We start from the raw sequence: 26,541 nt of genomic DNA on the forward strand, positions 1-26,541 counted from the left end.
CTTAGATTTTTCATCTTCACTTGTCTTTAGAGAGACCTGGCTTGTTGTCAGTGGAGGCCATATGGAATTCCTGTGTGTTCACCCCAAAGCAAGCCACTCATTGCAGTAATGAGACACCTCTCCTCCTTTGTACTGGGGTAGTGTCCTAGGAAGCATACCAGAGCCTTCTAGGACACTTTTGTTTTGTTTTGTTTTGTTTTACTTACGATGCAGGGAGGCACCATGGTGAATCTTGAGGAAGGAAAGAGGATGTGTGTGTGTATGTGTGTGTGTGTGTGTCAAGAAAAAGATGAGCAAGTGCATGAGCAAGACCAAGTCAGAACTAGAGATGTGTAGAGCAGCATGTAAGAAAAGAACTACACTAACATATGAGGGCTCTTGGAAAATGAATCTAATGAGAAAACTATGCATGGAAATTTTAAAAAAAAGTGTTCTGTAGCAAAACAAATGAAACATCTGGGTATACTTCCAACAAAATATGCAAAATCTCTATGTGGATCACCACAAAGCTCCTAAAAAAGTCTCAAGGAAGAACTAAACATTTGGAGACACATTCTATGGTCATGGATTGGAAGACTCAATCTAGCCCAGATATCTGTATTTCTTCACTGAATAGACCAACACAGTCTTAATAAAAATCCTATCAATGTGGCCAGCACTGTGGCGTAGCGGGTGCTGACATTCCATATAGACGTTGCTTTGAGTCCTGGCTGCTCCTCTTCCAATCTAGCTCTCTACTCTGGCCTGGGAAGCAGTAGATGGTGGCCCAAGTGCTTGGGCCCCTACCATCCGTATGGGAGAATCAGATGAAGGTCAGGGCTCCTGGCTTCAGATCAGCACAGTTCCAGCTGTTGTGGCAAATTGGGGAGTGAGTCAGCAGATGGAAGACCTCTCTCTTGCTCTCTCTCTCTTCCTCTTCTTCTCTGTGTAACTCTTTGAAATAAATAAATCTTCAAAAAATCCTATCAAGATGTTTTACAGTTACCAAACTGATTTTAAAATGTATGTGGGGATGAAGATACCCTGAAGATCCCACTGCCCATAATTGAAGATGAACACACTGGAGGACTGACGTGTCACAGCTTCACTAACTTATGAGACAACCAATCATGGCAATGTGGGATTAGTGAGTGTCAGAATGGTAACCCCGGAAGAGACCTTCACGAATACAGTTATCAGACTTTTGACAAGAAAGCAAAGTGATACAATGGAGAAAGTCTTCTTAAGAAAGAGCACCAGGTTTGTGAAATCTCCATTCCAGGGAGGGCAAAGGACTGTCCAAAGGCAGGTGGCTTTCAATGGAGACAGATGCCTGCGGGTCACCCTGCACATGGCTGACCAGGGGTGGATGGTTCGAGGCCATAGGCACCAGGAAAGTCTCTAGGTGTGCGTTCCCATTAGTAACACTGTTTAGGGCATGTTCCTGGACAGGTGGACTGCCTGCACATCTCTGAGTACACTGTGGTCCACCCAGGAAGCCAGGGCAGAGCACAAAGCACAGCACAGGCTTGACCTGGACAGAGGCCTTCCCATCCACTTCACCTGCCCTGTAGCAACCTTGCCTGCAAGCTCATCATCGGGCTCACATCTTCCCCCAGATAAGGAGCAGAAGAAGCAGGTGAAGACTCCAAAATATGGCCTTATGGTTCCCAGGAACAAGAGGACCAGCCTCGAGCACTGGAGAACAGGAGCAGGCTCAGGACTGGCCCATGGCTGTGGCTCCCCAGCCTGGAGAGATGAGTCATCAGCACAGTAGCCACTTGTCACCCTCTATCTTGTCAGCTTCTGGCCTCAGCGTGATTCTGCAAAAAGCACCCTGTGGGGACCAGCGATTCTGAGCCCTTGGGGTCCTGCCACTGACACAGCCATGGCTCATTCAAGAATGGAGTACAGACTCAACAGCTAGAGAATCCTGGGCCTTCCAGACCCAGGGGAAAATGGCTATGGCCTAACCTGCCCCAGGTGGCTTCTGATGAACAGGGCCTAGTGGCCCTTTGGAGGTTGTATGGGTTGAGGAAGAGGCTACAAATGTCTGGGACCCTTGGAGAACTGGGATGCTCTCTCTGCCCAAGGCAGGGTTCCAGACTCCTTCCCTGTGGAGTCTCCAGGCCAGGAGCCTCTGAGCCAGGATTCTCTTCTCCCAACATCAAGGGACACATTATCCATGCTAATGACCCCTAGTGACAGCATGACCTGGAGAAGCTGAACCCACTGTGACAGCAGACCAGGAGGCCTGAGCTGCCAGAGGGCATGTGGGCATCTGGCCAGCCAGGTGTGCCACCAGGACTACCTGGACATTCTGGGGCTGCCTCCACCCACTGGCATCCTGGTCTGTGGTCAGAAGTGCCCTGGGGGTCCTCTCACGGGCTCAGGCCATGAGATGCTGGATTGTGAGAAGGGGCAGAGAGGATGGAAGCAAAGAGGGAAGAAGAGTGGGAACCTGGTGCCCACATACCCAGGACAGTGCACAGAGGTGATCATGGGCCTGGTCCCTTGGCTGGACCCACACTCCTGAACTGTCCCAAAGGCCACATGTACCCAGCCACTGCTGCTCCTCCAGTGCTCCCCTGGTCCACGCTGGGCACAGGTCAATCTCAGGAACTGATGGAGCACCCTGAGCCAGGTCTCTGCCTGCATCTGGTGGCTGTGGCACCTGCAGCCTCTTGCAAGGGACTCAGGGACCCTGTGTGGCAGCTTGGCTCCAGGGGTCACAAAATCAAATACATTCTGAAATAAACAATTTAGTATACAATCAACAAGGGGACAGAAGTTCCCGGGTTCCCTCACAAAGGCCAGAGGGGTATGTGGCAGCCCACAGGAGCCTGGGTCTGTGTCCTATCTCATCTCCTGCTCTGAGGGTGCCCATAGCAACTGTGGCAGTGGGTTGGATCCTTGGCTGAGATAAGCTAGGGTGAGGCCACTCAGGGAGGGGGAGAGGAGCTCCAGAGAGGAACCTTGTCAATCAGGGAGTCCACTGGGCATAGAGAAGCTAGATTCTGGCCGAGTTGAGCTAGGGTGAGGCTGTTCAGGGAGGTGGAGAGGAGCTCCAGAGAGGAGCCTTGTCCATGGGGGAGGCCGCTGTGCTCAGACAGGCTAGGCTTCTGGCCCGTCTGAGCTGGACACCTGGTGGGCTCTTCTTCCCCTCCAGGTGCCCACACACATCCAGCTCCTCCATGGAATGGGCAGCAAGGAGGCCTCGAGCCAGGGAGGGCACACAGGCCTGGTCTCCCAGCACAGGGCTGGCTCCTGCAGGCTCCAGCCCATGAGTGTCCCCAGAGTGCATGGGGCTCCCAAGCAGGGTAGGTGTCTTCAGCCCTGCTCCCAGGGCTGGCACAGCCTGCATGGGCCCAGGATCCAGGGGCTCTGAGGCAGGTGGGGGAGGGGCCCTGAGATCCTGCTGGCCACCCAGCTCCAGGGGCCAGAAATCAGCGCCTTTGACAGGCGGGCTGAGATTTGGGAGGCCCCCCCATCGGGACAGGTCTCCCCTGCTCTGCAAGCTCTGTGGGGCCAAGAGGCCTGGGCCACGCAGAGACTCTGAGGGCTTCACAGACAAGGCTGGGGATGAGGGCTCCGGGGAGGCACCCTCTTAACGGCCTCCCTCATCATGCTCTTCAAAAATCGTCGCCAGCAGGAGGAATCACAGGTTTCGCAGCAGCTTTGGCCAGGGAGATGCAGGGCACTCAGCAGCCTGGTCTTTCTCCTCTTCCTCCTCCTCCTCTTCCTCTTACTTCTCCTCCAGGCCGCTGTAGTACTCCTCATCGTCAGAGTCGGAGTCATCATCTTTGAAGGTCATGTTGAGTTTGGTCAGGGAAGTCCAGCGCCGGAGGGGGCCTAGCTCATCTACCCAGGAGCACTGTGGGCCCGAGAGGCTGGTGGTGCCCCCTGACCCTGAGGCCCCCGTGGAGGAGCCTGGGACGTGGGGCTTGGTGCTGCTCTTGCCATGACTGCCCTTCTCCTCCTTGGCGTGTTGCTTGAAGTCGGGCTGAACGGCAGATCCGAGAGGACTGGTCCCCTCGGGGACAGAAGCTGAAGCCCATGCTGGCTCCTGGGGAGTTGCAGCAGCGGGGTGGCACCCTTTGCTCTCCTCAATGATGGTCTTGCGCTTGAGGGACACTGATGGGGGAGCGTGCTCCTGAGAGCCAGGTGGCACCTACAGGGCCAGGCTGCCATCTTCCATTGGTTTTGCTGGAAGAACAGATGGGTTTTGCTTCTGTATGGCCACCATCTGGCCTGCAGGGTGCCTGCCCTGACGTGACCCTTGGGGTCCCCATCACTTGGTGTGACGCTCAGGACACCTCCAGCCTTCTGGCCACAGAAGGAAAAGTGCTTGCAGCCTGGGCCATGGGAATGACGGGGACACTTCTGGTTCTTCCTGCAAGGCCCCACATGCTGGACACTCCTTGAGCCCCCCTCCTCACTCTCTCATCTCTGGGGACCGCTGGCACCAACTCAGGACCCCATCACCTACCCCACCTGAAATCCTGGGCCCTAACAGTGCATTGGCTGAGTTACCCGCATCTGAGTCCCTCCTGAATTGTAGGAAGGGAACTGAGCCTAAGATGATGGGGGTGAGAGCTGGGCTGTGGGGCAGACATGGAGTCTGGTTCAGGCCCTCAGGGACAGGGAATGCAGTTTCTAAAGAGGTGGCAGGAGTGCCCTGTGTTATCTGCCCCTGGGCCACTGTGCCTTTCCTGGTGAGATTGGGCTGTCACTGCTTCTGTCCCATGAGCACCAGGGTAGGCAGTACCTAGAAGCACAGTGGGGCCTCCCCAGTGCCTGAACAACCTGCACCTGGGCCCCCACTGCCAGCCTCTAGAGCTGGGACAGACCCATCTCTGCTCTTCATGGGGACCCAGGCGCTCAGGTCCTTGATGGCAGCAGCAGCAGGGACGAGTACGGGGACCCCTGCCCACCAGAGCCCAGAGGCCAGTGCTGCTCCGGATCCCGCTGACTTCTGTTTGCTCAAGGCTAGGACTGCAGAGCCCACACTCAGCTGCACTTGGGTTCTGCCGCGGGGGCCCCCAGCGCCTGCCTCTGCACCCACCCTGCTCACAGGAGTGGACTCAGCCCCCACAACTGGGCTCAGGGCACCTGGGCCTTCCAGGGGTCCTCAGATGGCTGAAGGAGATCCAGTGCCAGCTGGACCATCCCGCAGGAGGATCCAGGGAAGCTGCCCGAGGCCCCACCAGGCCATGCTGTCAGAAGCTCCTGAAAGCAGAACTGCTGAGCCTGGGGAGGTCAAGGAGGACTAGGAAGAGGTGAGACCCTGGGCAGGGCTGCCAGGGCTGGCACTCCCACTACTGACTCCCCCAAGGGAGCATGGGATGGGGCCGTGTGCTGGATTCACCTTCAGGAGGCAGGAGGCACTGGAGCTTCCCCAGCTCATGCATGGAGGCCCGCAGCTGCCTGATGGCCGCATCCTCGCTCAGTGACCAAGCCTGCTTCAGGGTCACCTGCAGGAACTCCCGGATGTGGTCCCTGGACATCTTCAGCAGGCACTCTAGACATGGGGGCGGGCATCAGGCTAGGTGGAGCCCTAGGGATGGTGCAGCCACCATGGCTGCTCCAATCCTTGTTCCTGCTGCAACCCCTGACCCTGGCCCTGTCCCCCACTTGCTGGCCCTGAGGCTCAGCCTCAGCTTGGACCACCCTCAGCAGGACAGGGCCTGCCTGGTCTGCACAGCAGGCTCCCTCTTGTGTCTGCTGGGCCTGGGGAAGCTCAGCCCTGCTCAGAGTCACAGGACACCAGGTCAAGAGAGCCAGGCACTGGGAAAGGAACACATGCAGGGACTCCTGAATGTGGTCCCGGGACATCTTCAACACAGGCTCTAGACGTGGTGGTGGGTGTCAGGCTGGGAGGTGCCATAGGGATGGCACAGCCACCATGGCTGCTCCATCCCTGTCCCTGCACCAGACATGGTCTGCAGACCCCCTTGGACACCCATGAGTGTCAAGCCCTAGAGGAGACTGATCAGGGGCCACTTTTCCTGGGCAATGACCTTGGCCACTTCTCCCAGTGGACTTTTGAGTTTTTGGGGTTGGAAATGAAATGGGATTTGCAATGCCCCCTAAGCTGACCAAGAACTCAGAAAACTCGTCCCTCCCCCAGGTTCTGCTCACCCAGGCCAAGTATGAGACCCCCCCAAGTCCTCCATCCCCAGCACCATGGCCTCTGATGGCCCTGAAGACTTACTTCGATGGACCTTGAGGACAGTGTATACCATGATGGTGAGTACGTGCGTGCCCTCAAGGATGTAGATGTCCCACATCCTAAGTGCCAGGGGGAACGGCAACTGGGGACAGAGGCATTGGAGGACCCCGTGTGTCAGGGCCTCAGCAGGGCCCACAGTGGGTGGGTGTGCAGTGTTATGGGGCATCCTAGCTGTGCCCTAGAAGCCCAGAGAGAAAGAGCACCAAGACCTATCCAGGACCCCGGGGCCACCCAGACTGCTCTGCACACTTTGGAAGCCACACTGGAGATGCCGGACACACCAGGGACCTGGGGGATGGGTCAGCCCTTGGGCTGTGCTGACACCAGCCTCTGCCACTGGGGGTCCATGGATCTCCTGCCTCTCACTGTAGGGCTCTGGCCTTTGCCAGGCTCTCAGGATGGGTCCTGGTGGGACCTGTCCCCTCCTTGATGTCCCTGAGGCTCAGCCTCAGCTTGGACCACCTTTAGCAGGGCAGGGCCTGCCTGGTCTGCACAGCAGGCTCCCTCCTATGTCTGCTGGGGCTGGGGGGGCTCAGCCCTGATCAGAGTCACAGGCCACCAGGACAAGAGAGCCAGATACTGGGCAGGAGCTTCCCTGGGCAAGGGGTCCCTGGGGCACTTACCCCATCCAGGAAGCCCTGGATGCACCAGTGCACGGTGTAGTCCTCCAGGTACACACCCTTCTTCTCCTAAGAAGAGGCAGAGGGGGCTCAGGGCCCAGGGCCCAGGGCTCAGGCCTGACTCCCTCTAATCTGTGCCCTGTGGCAGAGCCCCTGGGTGCAGGAAGCCCAGCAGCAGGTGCATCCCCTCTCCCAGCCATGCAGATTCCTGAAGGGACACAGGTCCCTCAGTCCACTCTGCCCTGGGGACAGCGTTTCCCTTCAATCTACGCAAACTCTGGGGGACCAAGTGCAGGAAATCAAACCAGCACCCAAGCTGCCGCAGTCTCCAGTAACCAAGAAAAGCCTTGGTGAGGATGTAGCCTCCCCTGGCCCAGGAAGCAGTCAGGACCCCTCTCTGTCCTCCCCTCCCTGAGCACAGAGCCCCCGAGAGGAGAAAGGAGATGTTTACTTACCAGGTGTTTCTCCAGGGAGGGGAGCACGCGATGCATGATATCTCTCAGGTGTTGCTTGAATCACTCCAGTTTTGGGGTCTGGTGTGTAGAAATCTGAGTAATAGCAACCCCCCAGCCCTCATTCAGGGTGTATTCCCAAGAAAGCTGGAGAGCCAAAGGCTTGGGGTGGGGTCTTTGAACATGGAGGGTCAGGGGAGGCTCTAACAGGCAGGGGAGCATCAGGGGAAGGGGGGTACAGCTGACAGCCCAGGGCAGTGTGCCTTAGTTGACTGCTGGGCTGACTGCAGTCACACTGGGTGCCTAAGGGCCATCTGGTCACTTGAGGTGTGGAGGGGTCACCATAGAATGGATGCTCCTTCTGCAGGTGTGTGGCTCACTGGGTGGAAGTCTCGGTAGAGAGATGTAAAGCAGTAAGGCCAGTACGGACCTAAGGGTCATTTGTCAAAGACAAGGCACAGGACCTTTGTGTGATGGGAAGTGAGGGGTATGGCTTGGTATTGGGCCCTCTGCCGGCCCTGGCTTCTAAGGAAGTATTCTGAGGGAGACTGCCCTATGCACGCAGCAGCCAGCGAGGGACAATGTCCCAGTCACTTGTCTGCATGCCCATCCCTGCACTTGCACGGACCACTCCCACCACACCCATCACCCACCATGCATCGAGTGCTGGCTGTCCCCCATGAGCTGGACTAGGGCCCAGAAAGCATCCTCTTCACTCAGCCACATCAGCAGCAGGGCTGCCACGTGGCTTAGGCCTTGGCTGTAGCCCAATTCCTGGAAGAACACAAAACACATCAGAGGGACCTCCCTGGCTGGGATGATCTCACATGGCAAAGGTGACCTCTCCTGGGAGGGCTGAGCGTTACTACCAGGCCCCACTGCTGCCCCTTGGGTGTCAGGATCTCAGGGACTGGAGCACAAGCCAGCTCTCAAAGTTCCTGGAGCGACTCCTGCAGGGTCTGAGCGCAGGCTGTGCAGGGTTAAGAAGAGGTATGAGCCCCACCCCAGATGTCAGGAAGGGGAAGACTGTTGTGGGAGTGCAGACTGCACACCCGTGATGGCCTCTGGAGCTCTCTGCTGCACAGGTGCCCTGCTGGGCCCCACTGCAGACGTGAGGAAGAAGAACCATAGTAAGGCCTGCCTGGGCCAGAACAGAGCCCAGCCCAGGAGAAGGCTTCCGTTCTGCCCCCAGAATTGAGGTTGGGGCCAAGGAGGCCATGAGCCTGAACTCTACCCCTCAGTCTCTGCCTTGTGGATTAGAGAGGCCCCCTCAACACAGGCTGGGATCTCTGTGACCAAGGGTGCCCTGCAGGGACTGCAGGGATAGCACCTGCGATATGATACCAGAATATTCACGGGGTTGTACATCGAATATGTGAGGAGCACCTCGAATAAGGAGCGTTGTCTGGAAGAGAAAGGACAGAGGCTATCCGTGTGGCTCTGCCTAACACAGCCTGACAGCTACACGCAGGGCCCGTGATACTCTGCTCATGAGCAGTGACATCATCAGGGCACCTGCATGTTGTCCACCGTGTGGGTGAGTGCTGCCTGCAGGGACACTAACATCTCCCACGGTGCAGTCATGTGCAGTTTCATTTCCCCAGGTGGGTGTTCATTGCACAGGTGAGCGTTCCACTGTGGGAGGTGCAGTCCCGTGGGTCTAAGCTGTGGAGAGTCAGCCTCCCATGCACGTTCAGCCTGGTAGGGAGCAGCTCCTGTGGCCTATGTGTTCCCCATGAGCCTCTGTGGCCAAACTCCCCACCTCCCCCAGCCCGTGGCCACCACTGCCCTGTTGTGTGTCCCAGGGTTTGGCCTCTTGCAGATGTCCTGTGAGTGGATCATAGCAGGTGTAGCCTTTGAGGGACGCATCCTCTCTTAGCAGAATGCACCTGAGATGCATCCAGGTGAGCCCAGGGCCGAGTCTCGTCCTGCTTCTCACTGAATCCCATTCTCGGATTCAGCTGTGACATGGGTTGCTTATCCGTGTCCCCACTGAGCATCATGCAGGCTAGTCCTACGTCCAGTGACTGTGAACACAACCCTGAATCCTGGGTGAGGGTTTTCTGTGCACTCAGCTGTTCTGGTGGTTGTGTACATGTGCGTGTGTGCTGGGGGTTCGTGTGGAATGTGTGTGTTTCTCATTGTGAGAAATGGCCCTGGGTGCTGCCGGTGGCCTGGGCGCTGTGCTCTGTTCCTGCAATGAACCAGAGTGGTGCTCACCTCACATTGTCCCCAGCACCCGGGGTCCTCAGTGGTCTTAGTTCCCCCATTCTCACAGCTGTGCACTGGTGCCCCGTTGTGCTTTAGGTGCTAAGTGTGTGTTCATGCGTTGAGTAGAATTGTGTGTGCCATCATGCAGGGGCCCTCCTGAGCCTTGGCCCGTGTCAGGGCAGGGAACCCTGATTTGCTTTCTTGTTATTTAGATTTACAAACTTCATTTTATATATTTTGTAAATACTGTCTCCCCTTGTGTTCCTTTTCATTTCATTCCCACCAAAGTGTCTTTGGGAAAGCAAACTGTTCAGTATAAATAGAAGGCCATGGATCCATTTTTTTCTGTCCTAGAGCAATTACGCTTTAGGTTTGAGCCCAAGTCTCTCCTAGGACCCCATGTGTACCAGGACCCTTGTACCTCCCTCCCCCGGGACCCCTGCAGCCCAGAGGCCTCACTTGGCTCTGTATCTCTCTCGAAACATGATGTGATTTCTGAACGTGCGTGCTACCTCTTCATCGATCTGTTGGACTTGATCTGAGCACAACCTGGCCCGTTCCTTCATCTCCTGCAGGGCAGGGCCGAGGGGGAGGGGCCAGCCTCAGGACGAGCCAACCCCCACTGTCACACAAGCACCCCAAAGCCACATCAGCTCTTCTGGTTGGCAGGGAGAGTTTTTCTGGGGGCAGCTCATTCCCCTGATCCAGGGAGGGTCAGGGGTTCCCCACTCACCTTAGGGCCCACGCCACCCCCAGTGCCCAGCAGAGGGGCCACTGCGGACCCGCTACAGTCAGCCTGAGGCCAGGGGCTCTGCCAATGTCCTTCTGTGCTACCTCTGCCTTCCCAGAGCAGGAGAGACTGAATCAGGCCTCCGAGCCTCCTCACTGGGCTCTCAGGCCCCACAGGACAGGAGTCAGCCTCACCCTGACCAGCCTTCAGGGCTGCCCCCTGCAGGAGAGCCCCAGCTCCATCAAGAGAGTGGACACCCTTCTTGGACTTGGAGCTGGCCCCAGGGGCAGCCCCCACTTGAAGACTTGGGGGAGGGCGGGGCTGGCGGCTCAGTTGCTCCTTGCTCCCTGATGTCAGCCAGGGAGGTGACAGTCAGCCCGGGGCCAGCCCTCTGATGGATCAGCCCTCATTCCCAGAAGCAGTTGAGAGCTGACTCTGACCGATGGAACCAGCAGGCCAGGTGGGGGCTGGGTGAGCTGAGGCCAGGCCAGGCATGAGAAGGCCCAGGTGAGGGCAGGGCCCGGTGAGCATAAGAAACACGCAAGCAGGTGTGGGGAGGGCCGTTAGGGACAGAGCCAGCTGAGGGCCCTAGCTCACAGGACTTCCACCTCATTCCAGGCCTTCTCTATGCATTCAGAACCCAGCACAATGGCACTGGGCAGTCCTGGGCCTAGAGGCAAGGTGGAACCACAGGGATGAGGGCTGTGGCCCTGACCGGATCCTTGTGTCCAGGCCCATTTGTGTGTGGGGAGACATGGAGGAGGCCTCTGGGGAGACATGGATGAGGCAGAGGGGAGGGCCGGGTGGGGGCCCCAACCGAATGACCACTCCTCCTTGGCATTACTTGTCCACCACGCGGGAGCCTCGGGCTCCTGACCAGGCCTGAGCAGGTCGGGCTGCCTCGGGTTGCGTGCAGAGCCATACCTCGAATTTGCCAGGGTTCTGGGCCTTCCTGGTATCCACGGAGAGCATCATGGCCCACACCTTGCCGCGCACCTGGGCGGGGATGCCTTTCTCAATTCTCCGGTGGAACTACAGGAGAGAGGAGGCTCTGGTGAGACCCGCCCCAGGCCCTCTGTTGGGGGGGAGCGTAGGGTGAGACAGCAGGAAGGGGAGCCCTGGGCTCTGTGCTATGTCCCCAGATCTGCCTGGACCTGGGCCTCCTGACCCAACAGTGAGAGGAGGGCCGAGGGCTCAGTGCAGTCTCTGTGGTGCACTCACTGCCCACACAGGGCACCAGGAACTGTGCCTGCCCTGCATCTGGGAGTGGCCCCAGGGGAGACTTTGGATCTTCTACTGCGACAGTGTCCTGGGTGTAAGGGCATTGGGCTGAGATGACCTGTGTCCTTTCAGGGCAGGACAGTTGTGTCTGAGAGGCACAGCGATGGGCACCATCCATTGTAGCTCCGCCCCCAGTGGTCCCCAGGGGCCCTCAGGTCCAGGCACCTTCTCACTGCTGTGGTACTTGGTGAAATTTCGCAGCATCTTGTTCCATTTTTGCAGTCGGCGGCCCTCCTGATGTTTACGCTGGGAATGGAGACAGGATGGCGTGAGCCCAGCAGTGTCCTCTGGAGAGGCCACGGGTGCAGCTCAGGAGCCTGTGGAGAACTCAGCTGGGAGGAGCCAGCAAAGGGGAAGACCACAGCACCCAGACCTTCCAACTAGGGGAGCCTCAGGGGCTTGGGCTCTGCCTACAGGACAAGCCATCCTCAAGCCAGTCCCATCTCATCCAGCAAGTGGGCCATAGTGGCCCACAGGCGGGGACTCCAGAGCTGCAGGCCTACACTGGGGCATGTGGGCCTCAACAGATCTCCTGGGGACTGCTGTCCCTGGAGGACCATATGGCACTCCCCTAACCACTGCCCATACCCACAGGCCTGCTAGTTCTGCCTCCTAGTTGAAGAGTCCATGGCCAAGGTCAGCTTACCCCTTGCATTGCCAGGCATCCAGGCCTGGGTGGCTTCTGCTTACTGAAAGGCAAGAGAGACAACACCATGAGAATGGGCACTGAACCTCGCACGGTCCACTTCCCAGCAAGGCTGGGACAGGACCTGTGTCCTCCTCACCCTGCTGAGGCACAGCCCAGGGGACAGAGAAGGGCAGGGAGGGGGCAGCCATGCTGCAGGCAGACACCCAGCAGGGGCTGGACCGTGAGCACAGGGAGCCCAGGGCCAGGCAGGAGCCCTTGCTGCCAGTGCTGCGAGTGTGCAGCTGGGGCTCAAGGCACCTGGGACCACCACACCCCCAGGGTCCCCTGCACCCACCCTCCCCACCATGTACTGGCCACCTGAGTTGCCTGATTCCCACCTCACCCTCCTCTGTCAGCCCGAACTGTGGCCATCTCTCCACCACTCGGCTCCTGCTTTTTCTCCAGGTTCTGGCACAACATGGAGGCAGAAACCCCTATCCCCGAGCTAAGTTGGGCTACTGAGTCACGCCAGAGATGGCCTGAGACGGATCCATGCCTCTAGGTCACCGGAGCCCACCTTCCAGCCACGGGGCCTCTCTCTCTGACATCTGTGGGAACAGCCTCCAAGTCTGCCTCCTGCCCCCAGGCCCACTCCTCCCAGCATAGACCCAGGGGCCGGGCCCTCCGCTGCAAACCCCTCTGCCCCGGTCTGTACTGGGGAAGTTTGCAGGCAGGTTCGGAGCCTTGAGGTCACACCCCTGGCCGTCCCTCAGGCCAGTTCTTTAAGCCTTTAGCTTGGCTCCTGAGACCCAAGTACCTCCTGGACAACTGCCCACCTTCTAGGATGGTGCTCCAACCCTGTGGACATAGCTCTGGAATGCTGATGGCCTGGTTGTGTCCCCTAGGAGCAGGGCAGGACCCTCAAGCCACCCCCTCTACTTAGCATGAACAGAGGCCTCAGAAGCAGAGTGCCCCGTGTTTGCCCCATGTCCAGCTCTGTCCCTGCCTACAGTTTTGTTTTTTTTTTTTTGACAGGCAGAGTGGACAGTGAGAGAGAGAGACAGAGAGAAAGGTCTTCCTTTTGCCGTTGGTTCACCCTCCAATGGCCGCCATGGCTGGCACACCGCGCTGATCCGATGGCAGGAGCCAGGTGCTTCTCCTGGTCTCCCATGGGGTGCAGGGACCAAGGACTTGGGCCATCCTCCACTGCACTCCCTGGCCACAGCAGAGAGCTGGCCTGGAAGAGGGGCAACCAGGACAGAATCCGGTGCCCCGACTAGGACTAGAACCCAGTGTGCCGGCACCGCAAGGCAGAGGATTAGCCTAGTGAGCCGTGGCACCAGCCCCTGCCTTCAGTTTTGATTCACTCACTGGGTCATCACCTCTGGCCACACGCTGACCAGTGCCTGTACTGTGACAACAGATTGGATCAAGGAGGGGGCCTGGGGACAGGTGTGCTACCTAATGGCAGGGTTTCTGACCCTGGTCCCTCCCCTGGGTGTATCATAGTGCAATGGACTCACTGCAGGAATCTAAGTTTGTCTGGGACGAGCGCTCCACTCTCATCATCCTCTTCTCCCAGATGAAACTGGGCCTCTTTATGGGGACCCTGCAGGGAGAGTGGACCCAGGTGAGAAGCCTGGGTCTCAGTCACTGGGGGACCTGAGCCACCCTCCCCATGTCCCCAGGGAGGCAGGGTCTGGCTCTCACAGGCACAGTGCTTGAGACAGGGCCCCACCTCCTCCCCCAGCACCCTGGCCCGTACCTGCTCATGTTTCGTGATGATCGCTGCTTGCTCCTGGCCCCTGCCGGACCTCAGGGTGTCCATATCCAATCTGTAAGACACACACACTTGTGCGCTAGCACAGGGAGCCCACGGGAACTGCTGCCCTGAGGGCTGTCCCCCTGGTCAGAGGGGGGACAGTCACACAGCCAGGTGGGCGGGTACCTGGTGGTCGGGTCCCAGGAGGATGACTTGTCCAGAGCACAGGGACTAGGGATGGTTGGGGAAGGACAGCCCCCACATTGTCTCCCCTGCCCTCAGAAAGGATGCTCCTCCCCCAGCCTGGCATCCATGTGTACTCCAGGGAGCCCAAGTCTTAGGGTCTCCCTGGCCTGCTCCCAACCCCCGCATCTCTAGGCCTCTCAGAGGTGGACTCACTGCCCCACCTAACACCAGCTGATCTGACACAGACTCACACCAAGGCCCATTCGACACTGATGCCCAGCACAGCGGGAGGAATGAGATGACTGTATACACGTTTTGCACACAGGGGCCCACTGAGAGCTCAGTCACATCACTCATGGAACCTGGCATGGGAGACCAGTGCCACCCACCTGGCGTGACCTTCCCCACGTCACAGCTCATGCAGAGAACAAGTCCCACGCACCTCCATCGAGAATCCATTCAATTCTATCAAATGTGCCTCCTGCCTACGCTACCAACAGCTGGTCAGTTGGGCAGTAGATGCACTACTGACCACTGGTTGCCGACAACCCAGAGTGCACAGTTCTCACTGACTGTGACATAATGGGGCTGCCAGCCAATCCCAAGTGATGCACAGCTGTGGCATGGGTCAGGGTCCTCATATCGGCTTCATCAAAAGTCACCAAAAATGGAGCCTGTGTTCTCCCTAGGCCCGAGGTGAAGAGGGCAGGGCTCTGGCAGAACTGCCCCAGAACCAGGGGTGCCAGGGCCTTCTGCCGCCTGCCATAACGGTCCCAAGTCCCAGGCAACCTGCACCTTCTGCCCCTCCTTTATTCCTCTGCAATGTTATTGCAGCACAACTGTGAAGGTCTCTATTTGAACACTAGGTGGCACAGCGAGCCTCACATAGACCTGTTCCCACACTCGGGGGCTGCCCCTGCAATGACCTGAATGGAGACTCCCAGGGCTGCAGCCTCCTGTCCTACCACAGGCCCCACCCCAGCACTGCCAACCCCTGCTGACACCCCCTGCTCTGTTCCAGCCCCTCTTCCCAGGAGTTGTAGGAGGTGGACACAGGGGGTCCTCCTGGGATGGAGGGCAGGGAAGCCACCCGCTGAGCACCACCTGCATAGGACCTCAAGCCAGTGTGGCCAACTGTCCAGAGCAGGAGCCAGGGCCCTGTCCTGACACTGACCAGGGCTTCAGGCACAGAGCGCTGAGAACTCCTGGGCACCAGCTCCTGAGCCGCATGCTGGTAACACCTGGCTGTCTTCTACTGTGGGGTGCGCATGTATTTCTCTATGCATCATACATGTGTGCCCAAGATGGGTGTGTTCCAGGCCTCCCCTGGGACTAGAAGCTCCGTGCCTGAAGCACCCGGTCCTTGTCACTGTCACCTCATGGCATGCAGGCTACCCCTCATGGCATGCAGGCCCTCAACTCCACACTGAATGTATGAGAATGCCATGTTTTTCAATTTATTGGTATTTATTTGCATTCTACTGTTTGCCAGCAAGTCTGCAGGGCAGGGAGACTAAAGAGAAACTGCCCATGTCCGTGACCTTCAGGTGATGAGGCGAGCAAGGTTGCTGTGAGGACTAGAAAGAAACTGACAGGCAAGACAATGCCATGGCCGCGTGGCTTTAAGGGGTGCAGGGAGGCCTCCTGCCCCCGTGTCTGGGGAGAAGTTTCTCCAGGGGTTGGTGAGTGCTGCGTCAAGGTAGGGCAGGACAGCAGAGGGGAACACTTGGGTGGGTTCCTGGGCACAAGAGGGGCCCCTTGCAATGAGGAAGTGGAACAGAGAGTGCTGTGGTGCATGTGCAGGGGATGGGGACGCTGGACTCTGTGGTACCGGGCAGGCTGCAGATGAGACTTGGGTTGTCACTGCCCTGACCATGATGGGGTGAGCAGGAGAGGCTGTCCTGGGGCCTGAGACAGGGCAGGGAGGGGCTGGAGACAGGTGTATCTTTTTTTCCTTATCCACCTCCAGGGTCCTGACAGAGGAGGAGATGGCCAACAGGTGGGATCGTCACCTGACAGTAGGGGACAGAAGCCACGTTGCAGAGGTGAGTTCATCCCTCCCCCCGGGCGTCCTCCATGCTGGGCCAGGTTGGCAGGGGCTGTGCAGCCAGCTGCCTTGTCACCCAGAGCAGGATTCATCCAGGAGCCTCCTAAACCCATCAGCCTGGGGCCATCGTCTCAGCCTCACCAGTGAGTACTGTACTGAGGGCAACAGGAGTTCTTGAAGGAGTGTAGATTCCTGCCTTACCATGGGGCTGTGCCCACTGCAAGCCCACCTCCACTGTACCAAAGCAGCCCAGCAAGGCTTGGTGGGAAAATGGGGGGACACTTGGTGCCATCTCAGTGTAGCCTGCATGCCATGAGGTGACAGTGACAAGGACCGGGTACTTCAGGCGTGGAGCTTCTAGTCCTGGGGGAGGCCTGGAGCACACCCATCTTGGGCACACATGTGTGATGCACACAGAGAAATACATGCACACCCCACAGTAGAAGACAGCTCCCCCTCCCCGGAGTAGGCAGTGAGGATGCAGCAGGAAGGCAGCCTAAGCTGGAACCCTTGAGGCTGGGCCAACCCTGCTGGGGTCCCTGGGCTCTGCAGAGCCTGTGGTGACCATGAGCAGCCCAGGGGCTGGAAGGGCTGAGCTGCTGCTGGCAGTGACCCCTGCATCCCTCAGGGGTGTGTGTCCCGGAGAACAGCACCCCGGGTAGCTGCGGGCCTGTGACTGTTCCTGCCCGATGTGTGCTGTCCCTGTCCTTATGGTCAGCAGCAGCTTGGTGTTACCAGCATGCGGCTCAGGAGCTGGTGCCCAGGAGTTCTCAGCGCTCTGTGCCTGAAGCCCTGGTCAGTGTCAGGACAGGGCCCTGGCTCCTGCTCTGGAAAGTCTGGGCCACACCGGCTTGAGGTCCTATGCAGGTGGTGCTCAGCGGGTGGCTTCCCTGCCCTCCATCCCAGGAGGACCCCCTGTGTCCACCTCCTACAACTCCTGGGAAGAGGGGCTGGAACAGAGCAGGGGGTGTCAGCAGGGGTTGGCAGTGCTGGGGTGGGGCCTGTGGTAGGACAGGAGGCTGCAGCCCTGGGAGTCTCCATTCAGGTCATTGCAGGGGCAGCCCCGAGTGTGGGGACCTCAGGAAGAAGGACTGGCCATGATGGGGCTCCCTGTGCCACCTTGTGTTCATAGAAAAAGGCCTTCACAGTTGGGCTGTAATAAAATGGCAGAGGAAGAAAGGAGGGGCAGGAAGTGCAGGTTGCCTGGGACTTGGGACCGTTACGGCAGGTGGCAGAGGGCCCTGGCACCCCTGGTTCTGGGGCAGTTCTGCCAGAGCCCTGCCCTCTTCACCTGGGCCCTGGGGAGAACACAGGCCCCACTTCTGGTGACCTTTAATGAAGCCAGGGCTGAGGACCCTGACCCATGCCACAACAGAGCCACTTGGGATTGACTGGCCGGCTTCTGTGATGTTACGGTCACTGAGGATGCGCACTCTGGGCTGGGAGGCGACTAGTGTCCAGTAGTGCATCTACTGCCCAACTGACCAGCTGTTGGTAGCGTAGGCAGGAGGCACATTTGATAGAATTGAATGGATTCTCGACGGATGTGAGTGGGACTGGATCTCCGCATGACCTGTGATGCGGGGAAGGTCACGCCAGGTGGGTGGCACTGGTCTCCCATGCCAGGTTCCATGAGTGATGTGGCTGAGCTCTCAGTGGGCCCCTGTGTGCAAAGCATGTATACAGTCGTCCCATTCCTCCCGCTGTGCTGGGCATCAGTGTCGAATGGGCCTTGGTGTGATTCTGTGTCAGACACGGGTTCAAGACTAGGTGTCAGATCAGCTGGTATTAGGTGGGGCAGTGAGTCCACCTCTGAGAGCCCCAGAGATGCGGGGACTGGGAGCGGGCCAGGGAGACCCTTAGACTTGGACTCCCTGGAGTACACATGGATGCCAGGCTGGGGGAGGAGCATCCTTTCTGAGGGCAGGGGAGACAATGTGGGGGCTGTCCTTCCCCAACCATCCCTAGTCCCTGTGCTCTGCATAAGTCATCCTCCTGGGACCCAGCTGACCAGGGGGACAGCCCTCAGGGCAGCAGTTCCCGAGGGCTCCCTGTGCTGGCTCACATGTGCATGTGTGTATTACAGATTGGATATGGACACCTTGAGGTCCGGCAGAGCCCCGGAGCGAGCAGTGATCATCATGAAGTATGAGAAGGTATCGGCCTGGGTGCTGGGGGAGGATGTGGGACCCTGCCTCAAGTACTGTGCCTGTGAGAGCCAGACCCCACCTCCCTGGGGACAAGGGGAGAGGGGGCAGGCTGCTCAGGTCCCCCAGTGACTGACACCCGGGCTTCTCATCTGGGTCCCCTCTCGGCTGCAGGGACACCAAGGAGCGGCACTGTTGGAGCCTGAAGAAGAGGACAATGAAGGCGGCTGAATTGTCCCAGACAGGCTTCGGTTCCTGCAGTGAGTCCTCCACACCCCAGCCCACCCCAAGGCAGGGACTGGGGTCAGAAACCCCAACATGAGGTGCCACACCTGTCCCCAGGCCCCCATCTTGAGCCCAGCTGTGGTCACAGGCAGGCACTGGTCAGCAGTTAGCCAGAGCCTAGTGTCCCTGTGACTGAGGACTACAGGCAGGGACAGAGCTGGACGTGGGGCAACCACTGGGTACTCTTACTCTGAGGTCTCTGTTTCTGTTAAGTAGAGGGGGTGGTTTCAGGGTCCCCATGCTCCCAGGCAACACAGCCTGGCCATCAGCATTCCAGAGCTGCGGCCACAGGGTTGGGGCACCAGCCTGGCATCTGGCAGTTGTCCAGGAGGTGCCTGGGTCTAGGGTCCAGGCTCAAGGCTTTTGAAGACCTAGTCTGAGGGATGGCCAGGGGTGTGGTCTCTGAGGCTCTGAACCTGCTTGTGGGTTCTCATAGTACAGACCACAGGGAGGCTGCAGCTGAGGGCCCTGCCCCCGGGTCTGTGCTTGGAGGAGTGGGGCCTGGGGGCAGGAGGCAGACTTGGAGGCTGTTCCCACAGTTGTCGGGGAGAGAGGCCCCATGGCTGGCAGGTGGGCTCCAGTGACCTAGGGGGATGGAGCCATCTCGGGCCATCTTTGGCATGACTCAGCAGCCCACCTTAGCATGAGGATAGGGGTTTCTGGCTCATGCTGTGCCAGAACTTGGAGAATAACAGGAGCAGAGTGGTGGAGAGATGGCCACAGTCTGGGCTGACAGAGGAGGGGTAGGTGTGGAGCCAGCACCTCAGGCTGCCAGTGCACAGGGGAGGGGGGGGCAGGGGGGAACCCTGGGAGTTGTGGTGGTCCCAGGTGCCTGGAGCCCCAGGTGCACACTCACAGCACTGAGCATCTCTCAGGCAGGCCACCTGGACTCAGTTCCAGGGTGACTTCTTGGGGAGAGTTGATGTGGGGACACTGCTCCCTCCCCCCCGGGCAGCCTGGCCCTGCTCAGGACAGCAACCCCCCAACCGCTGTGGGGGTGCTGCCACACACCCAGGAAGGTGGACCTCTGACAGGCCTGGAGACCCCCACTGGCAGCAAGGGCCCCTGCCTGGCCCTGGGCTCCCTGTGCTCATGGTCACCAGCCCCTCCCTTCCCGTCTCAGTCCCCTAGGCTGAGAAGTTGAGGCTGGTACTTCCCTGGCCCATTAGGGAGGTAGAGGTGCTGGTTGTGGTCCTGTCCTCACCTCTCCACCTCCCTTGCTTTCCAGTGAGCAGAAGTTGCCCCAAGACAGCACCCTGGGGGCAAAGGTAAGGACAAGTCCTTGACCATGGGCCAGTCATCTGGGAAGCAGAGCTGGGTGGAGGGGGTATGTGGGGCTCGGCAATGGTTAGTGGGAATGCCATAAGGCCCTGTGATGGAATACTTACATGGCACCTGCTAACATCTTAACATACTTGCCTGTGCCAGAACTGAGCCACAGCTCAGGGGCATCTGCCTGTCGGCCGCCCTGACTTATTGGCATGCTAGGGAGTGACCTGGCTGGAGCTCAGGGGCTCTGCCTTTACAACAGGGCAGCTCGGATCAGAGGCCAGGCTGCCGACTCTCCCCAGACAGAATATCTGGGGCTCACGGTCTGTGCCTTTTCTGGCTCCTTCCTTTGAGCACACACAGAGCTCCTGAGCTGCATCTGAGAGCCACTCTCAGAGCCTGAAGCTGGGCTCATGCCATCCTATCTCATTTTCCAGTGTAAACAGGTGCGCAGGATCCAGAAATGGATCAAGATGATAAAGAACTACAGCAAATATTGTGGCAGCGAGAAGGTACCGTGGAGCTGAGGGCCCCTCGGGAACACTGAGAGCTGAGTTGGGGTTTGAGCAGTGCCCATTCCTGTGCCAGGCACCACCTGCCTCTCAAATGCCCAGGGGCAACTGTCCAGCCCTTAGAGACACAGGTCATCTGCACCCCTTCCCCATACACACAGGACACTGTCCTGGTAGAAAATCTGAAGTCACTGCTGAAGACAATCCCGGATGCAGGGCAGGTTTCCAGGTGCCCTGTAGGGGGCAGTCAGTGCAGGGCAGAGCCGGTGCCCCTGAGCCCTTGGCCCCCAGTCACTGTGGGTCATAAGGCCCCCATCTGGGCAGATCCTCCCTCTGCCAATACACAGGGAGCCCCTGGCTTCTCCCTCCTGCTGTCTCACCCTGCAGTCCCTCCCTGAACGGCCATGTTCACCACTCACCAGAGCCTCCTCTCTCCTGTAGTTTCAGCACAGAATTTATAAGGGGATCCCTGCCCAGGTGCGCGGGAAGGTGTGGGCCGTGATGCTGGAGGTGGACAAGAAGAAGGCCCAGAATCTGGGCAAATACGCGGTACGGCTCTGCACTCAGCCCAAGGGGGCTCAAGCTGCTCGGGTCTGGTTAGGAGCCTTAGTCTCCGTGGAGGACTGTCCCTCACTTTGCCCTCGGGAGCCTCCTCCCCATCCTGCCTTCCTCTCTCTAGATCCTAGTCAGTGCCTCCTCCACGTCTCCTCAGACTCAGCTGGGACTGGACATGTGTGTTTTGTGCCAGAGGCTTTAACCTGCTCTCTGCTGAACTCACCTGGGCAGCTTGGCATAAGGCCAGAAGAGAGGAATTGCTGTGCCCATGATGGGTGGGGGTCTCCCAGTATGAGATCACAATGGTGTGAGGTCGGGAGCCCCACAGGCTCTGTGCTAACAGGGCCTGCCCTTCGCTGGCCCTGCCTTCACATGCAATTGCACCCCTGGCATTGCCCTTGCCTGGAGTGGCTGGTCCGATGGTCAGACAGCTCTCAATGCTTCCGGGAAAGGAGGGAGCAAGGACTGGTGTGAGCAGAGGGCTGGCAACTGCAGCTGACTCTCGTGTCCCCGGCTGCCATCAGGGAGCAGGGCCCAGCTGTGTGGCCCACCCTGCCTCCCCCAAGTCTGCAGTTTGGGGCTACCCTGGGAGCTGGGCCTGGAGACAGTCATTGCCCAGACTCAGCTCCAAGCCAAGGGTGGCTTCCAACGTCTAGATGGAGATGGGCCCCTCCTGCAGGGGGCAGCATGGAGCAGTGGTCAGGCTCTGGCTGACTCCTGGAGGGCAGGGCCTGAGATGCCAGCGAGGAGGATCAGAAGCCTGGCTGGGGTCAGACCGCGTCTATGCTGAGAGCTGAGGGCAGGCAGGGGTAGTGCACAGGGACCTTTCAGAGCCCCTGTCTGATACTGACCATCGGGGTCCCAGTGGCCCCCTCAGCAGGGATGCTGGCAAGGGGGTGACATGGATGCTGAGGCAAGTAGGGAGCCCATGACCCCCCCTCAACGTGGGACCCAGAAGGGAATGAGCTCCCTGCAGGGAACTCTCCCTGTCAGCCAGAAGAGCTGACGTGGACGTGAGGTCCTTGTGTGGCAATGGGGCTTTTGCTAGTCCTGAGGCTGGCCCCTCCCCCTTGTCCTCCCCATCCTGCCTTCCTCTCCCTAGATCCTAGTCAGTGCCTCCTCCACGTCTCCTCAGACTCAGCTGGGACTGGACATGTGTGTTTTGTGCTAGAGGCTTTAACCTGCTCTCTGCTGAAGATGAAAAGAGCAGACCAGACTGGGCGCCAGACACTTCCATCACATCGACTCCGCCATCACATGGGCTTTCAGAAACCACCTGATGTTCCAGGAATGTTACGGAATGAAGTGAGGCCTCTGGGCTGGGGAGGACCCGGGGGTGGGAGGAGCAAGGGTCCTGGGGCACATGGGGTCCCTAGGGAAGACTTGGGTGCAAACCTGAAACAGTTCACTTAGCACAGAAAACAAAATTGCCTTTTATATATTATATAAACTTTTTTATATTATATAAACTTTCCCAAAGACACTGTGGAGAGAATGAAATGAAAAGAAACACAAGGGGAGACAATATTAGCAATCTACCTTATTAAGGTATTATTTCCAGAATATTCAAGGAGCCCTTCAACTCAGTAAGAAGGAAGCAGTGGGCAGCCTCCTAGTACCCCAGGGACACAGGCTCAGGAGGGCCCCTTCATGATGGCACACACAATTCTACTCAACGCATGAACACATGCTTAGCACCTAAACCACAACGGGGCACCAGTGCACAGCTGTGAGAATGGGGGAACTAAAACCACCGAGGACACCAGGTGCTGGGCAGAACGTGAGGCGAGCGCCACTCTGGTTCATTGCAGGAACAGAGCACAGTGGCCCAGGCCCCTGGCAGCACCCAGGGCCATTTCTCACAATGAGAGACACACACCTTCCACACAAACCCCCAGCACACACGCACATGTACACAAGCACCAGAACAGCTGAGTGCATAAAACCCTCACGCAAGATTCAGGGTTATGTTCACAGTCACTGGATGCAGGACTACCCTGCACGATGCTCAGTGGGGACACAGATAAGCAACCCGTGTCACAGCTGAATCCGAGAACAGGATTCAGTGAGAGGCAGGACGAGACTCGGCCCTGGGCACACCTGGATGCATCTCAGGTGCATTCTGCTAAGAGAGGAAGCATCCCTCAAAGGCTACACATACTGCGATCCACTCACAGGACGTCTGAGAAAGGCCGAACCCTGGGACACACAACAGGGCAGTGGTGGCCATGGGCTGGGGGAGGTGGGAAGTTTGGCCACAGAGGCTCATGGGGAACACATAGGCCACAGGAGCTGCTCCCTACCAGGCTGAACGTGTATGGGAGGCTGACTCTCCACAGCTTAGACCCACGGGACTGCACCTCCCACAGTGGGACGCTCACCTGTGCAACGAACACCCACCTGGGGAAATGAAACTGCACGTCACTGCACCCTGGGAGATGTTAGTGTCCCTGCAGGCAGTGCTCACCCACATGGTGGACAACACGCAGGTGCCCTGACGACATCACTGCTCATGAGCAGAGTGTCACAGGCCCTGCGTATGGCTGTCATGCTCTGTTAGGCAGAGCCACACTGAGAGCCTCAGCAGCACAGGACGCACAGCCTCTGTCCTCTCTCTTCCAGCCAATGCACCTTATTCCAAGTGCTCATGGCCTATTCTGTTTACAATCCCGTGAGTATTCTGGGATCATATCGCAGGTGCTATCCCGGCAGTCCTTGTAGGGCACCCTTGGTCACAGAGATCCCAGCCTGTGTTGAGGGGGCCTCTCTCATCCACAGCTCTGGGACAGAGGTGTAGAGGCCAGGCTCTGGGCCTCCTTGGACCCAACCTCAAGTTCTGTGAGGAGAAAGGCAGCCTTCTCCTGGGCTGGCCTCCAGACCCCAGGAGCTTGGCTGAGTTGGGACACCCCTCCCAGGACTAGCATTCCACACAGTGGGGTGTGGGGCGAAGGCAGGACAGATCAGGTGTATGACTTTGCTCATCAAAGTTGAGTCTGGGTCCCACTGATGCCATTACACCCACCAGACATGTGGTTGGACCCAAGGCCTGAATCCCACTCCACACAGCACCACTGCCACAACCACCCACTCAGACCTTTCCCATGCATGGAGCAGGTGCAGGGCTCCATGGGTGACCCAGCAAGGCCTGGACATCCCCATCCCCTGACCTGCCACTGGCCAACCCTGCCTGGTGCCCTGGTTCCCAGGGGGCCTGGCACGCAGGAAGCCCAGGCCTGTACCCATGACAGAGGCACACCTCCTATTTTGGTCCTGGTAGCACTTCCTGGCTTACTTCTTCCTCATGTGAGAAAGGGCCACCACGTCACCTGCAGAGCTCAGGGGTCCAGAAGCTTCCATGGGCATGGGTCTGGATTCCCACAGCAACCTGGCCCATCCTGACATCTTGTGGGTAACAGGTCCCCATACTTCAGGTCTCCCCGCTGTGCTGCCTAAGCTCAGGCCCTGCAGGATTCCCTCCAGGAACTTGGAGAACTTCGATGGGCTCCAATTCTTGGGCTGCTGACACCAAATGGCAGGATTCAGACACAGGGGCTCCCTCCCCAATCTTCCTAGACCCTTCAGTGGGTGACCTTGATCTCCCTGAGAGGTGGGTCATCCCAGGATATTATTCTTGCCAGGGGAGGTCTAAAGGTATTCTGGGATCTTGCAGGAGGTGGGCTACAGCCAGGGCCTGAGCCATGTGGTGGCGCTTCTGCTCATGTATATGCCCAAGGAGGACTCTTTCTGGGCCCTGGTCCAGCTCATGGAAAACAGTAAGCACACGATGCACGGTAGGTGGATGGCGTGTGAGGCCCAGTGCATGCAAGTCCATGCACAGCCCTCACTGGCTCCTGAATGTGCAGGACAGTGTCCCTGTTGGCGGGGGGGGGGTGCTCTCCCTAGAAGCCAGGGCTGGCAGAGGCCTCCCACACTGAGCCAGCCCCCTTCTTTCACCACCATCCAAAGGCCCAGCAGCTTGGCCATGGCCATCCTGGGTGTGGGAACCTTCAGAACAAGGGGTCCTGTCCTTGTCCAGTGACTCAGGTTGTTTCTGGCTCTTCTGCCTCACACTTCTCTACGCAGACTCTCAAGCAGAGAGCCACACCCAGGGAACTTACAGAAGGCAGCATCCCCTGTACGGTCACCCCTTCATCGCTCCTGAGTCTTGGAATGGTCAGGAGGCACCCAGTTTGACAGCATTCACCCCAGCAGTATCCAGGGGGCAGCCTGGCCTGGGCTGCACACAGTCACCCACCTGCACCCACCTCCCAAGGAGGTCCTCTGCCCTGGACACATTCATTCCCACCTGCCCCTGGTCGAGCCTCCCCTGATTCTCAGTGCTCAGAAAGACCCCACCCTGGCCTTGGGCTCTCCAGCCTTCCTAGGAGGAGGCTCTAACATGGGGATGTGGCTGATACTATGCGGGTTTCTACAAACCGAACACCCCAAAACTGGAGCGATTCCAGCACCACCTGAGAGATATCATGCATCGCGTGCTCCCCTCCCTGGAGAAACACCTGGTAAGTAAACATCTCCTTTCTCCCCTCGGGGGCTCTGTGCTCAGGGAGGGGAGGACAGAGAGGGGTCCTGACTGCTTCCTGGGCCAGGGGAGGCTACGTCCTCACCAAGGCTTTTCTTGGTTACTGGGGGCTACGGCAGCTTGGGTGCTGGTTTGATTTCCTGCACTTGGTCCCCCAGAGTTTGCGTAGATTGAAGGGAAATGCTGTCCCCAGGGCAGAGTGGACTGAGGGACCTGTGTCCCTTCAGGAATCTGCATGGCTGGGAGAGGGGATGCACCTGCTGCTGGGCTTCCTGCACCCAGGGGCTCTGCCACAGGGCACAGATTAGAGAGAGTCAGGCCTGGGCCCTGGGCCCTCGGCCCTGAGCCCTGAGCCCCCTCTGCCTCTTCTTAGGAGAAGGAGGGTGTGTACCTGGAGGACTACACCGTGCACTGGTGCATCCAGGGCTTCCTGGATGGGGTAAGTGCCCCGGGGACCCCTTGCCCAGGGAAGCTCCTGCCCAGTATCTGGCTCTCTTGTCCTGGTGGCCTATGGCTCTGATCAGGGCTGAGCCCCCGCAGCCCCAGCAGACATAGGAGGGAGCCTGCTGTGCAGACCAGGCAGGCCCTGCCCTGCTAAAGGTGGTCCAAGCTGAGGCTGAGCCTCAGGGACATCAAGGAGGGGACAGGTCCCACCAGGACCCATCCTGAGAGCCTGGCAAAGGCCAGAGCCCTACAGTGAGAGGCAGAAGATCCATAGACCTTGGGTGGCACAGGCTGGTGTGCCTGGTATCTCCAGTGTGGCTTCCAAAGTGTGCAGACCCCCAGGGTCCAAGACAGGACATGGTCATCCTCTCTGGGTCTGGTTCCCTGAGTGGGCGGGGATGTGGCTGTGAGGAATGGCCTTACCTCCCAATGAAACCAGTCCCCCACCCTCACCTCCCCTCCCAGGAGCAGCTCTGGCCTTCTTGTGTGATGCAGCCTCCTGGAGTCTCCCTCTGTCCTAGGATAGTGACACTGCACACCCACCCCTGTGGGCCCTGCTGAGGCCCTGATGGGCAGGGTCCTCCAATGCCTCTGTCCCCCATGTGCTGTTCCCCCAGCTCTGAGGATGTGGGACATCTATATCCTTGAGGGTGAGCACGTG

At 58.6% G+C, this 26,541-nt stretch overlaps 1 long non-coding RNA gene across 1 annotated transcript; it reads left to right on the forward strand.

Moving 5' to 3' along the window:
• The first annotated feature begins 17,560 nt into the window (after window positions 1-17,560).
• Window positions 17,561-20,329, forward strand: LOC149122121 (uncharacterized). Its single transcript, XR_016221369.1, has 4 exons — window positions 17,561-18,284; window positions 18,450-18,535; window positions 19,789-19,828; window positions 20,267-20,329. It is a non-coding gene; the product is annotated as an uncharacterized LOC149122121 (long non-coding RNA).
• The last annotated feature ends 6,212 nt before the right edge of the window (window positions 20,330-26,541 follow it).

Source organism: Oryctolagus cuniculus, chromosome 15 (assembly GCF_051225735.1).
Source record: "Oryctolagus cuniculus isolate XC-2025 breed Fujian yellow rabbit chromosome 15, ASM5122573v1, whole genome shotgun sequence".
Taxonomy (NCBI): Eukaryota; Metazoa; Chordata; class Mammalia; order Lagomorpha; family Leporidae; genus Oryctolagus; species Oryctolagus cuniculus.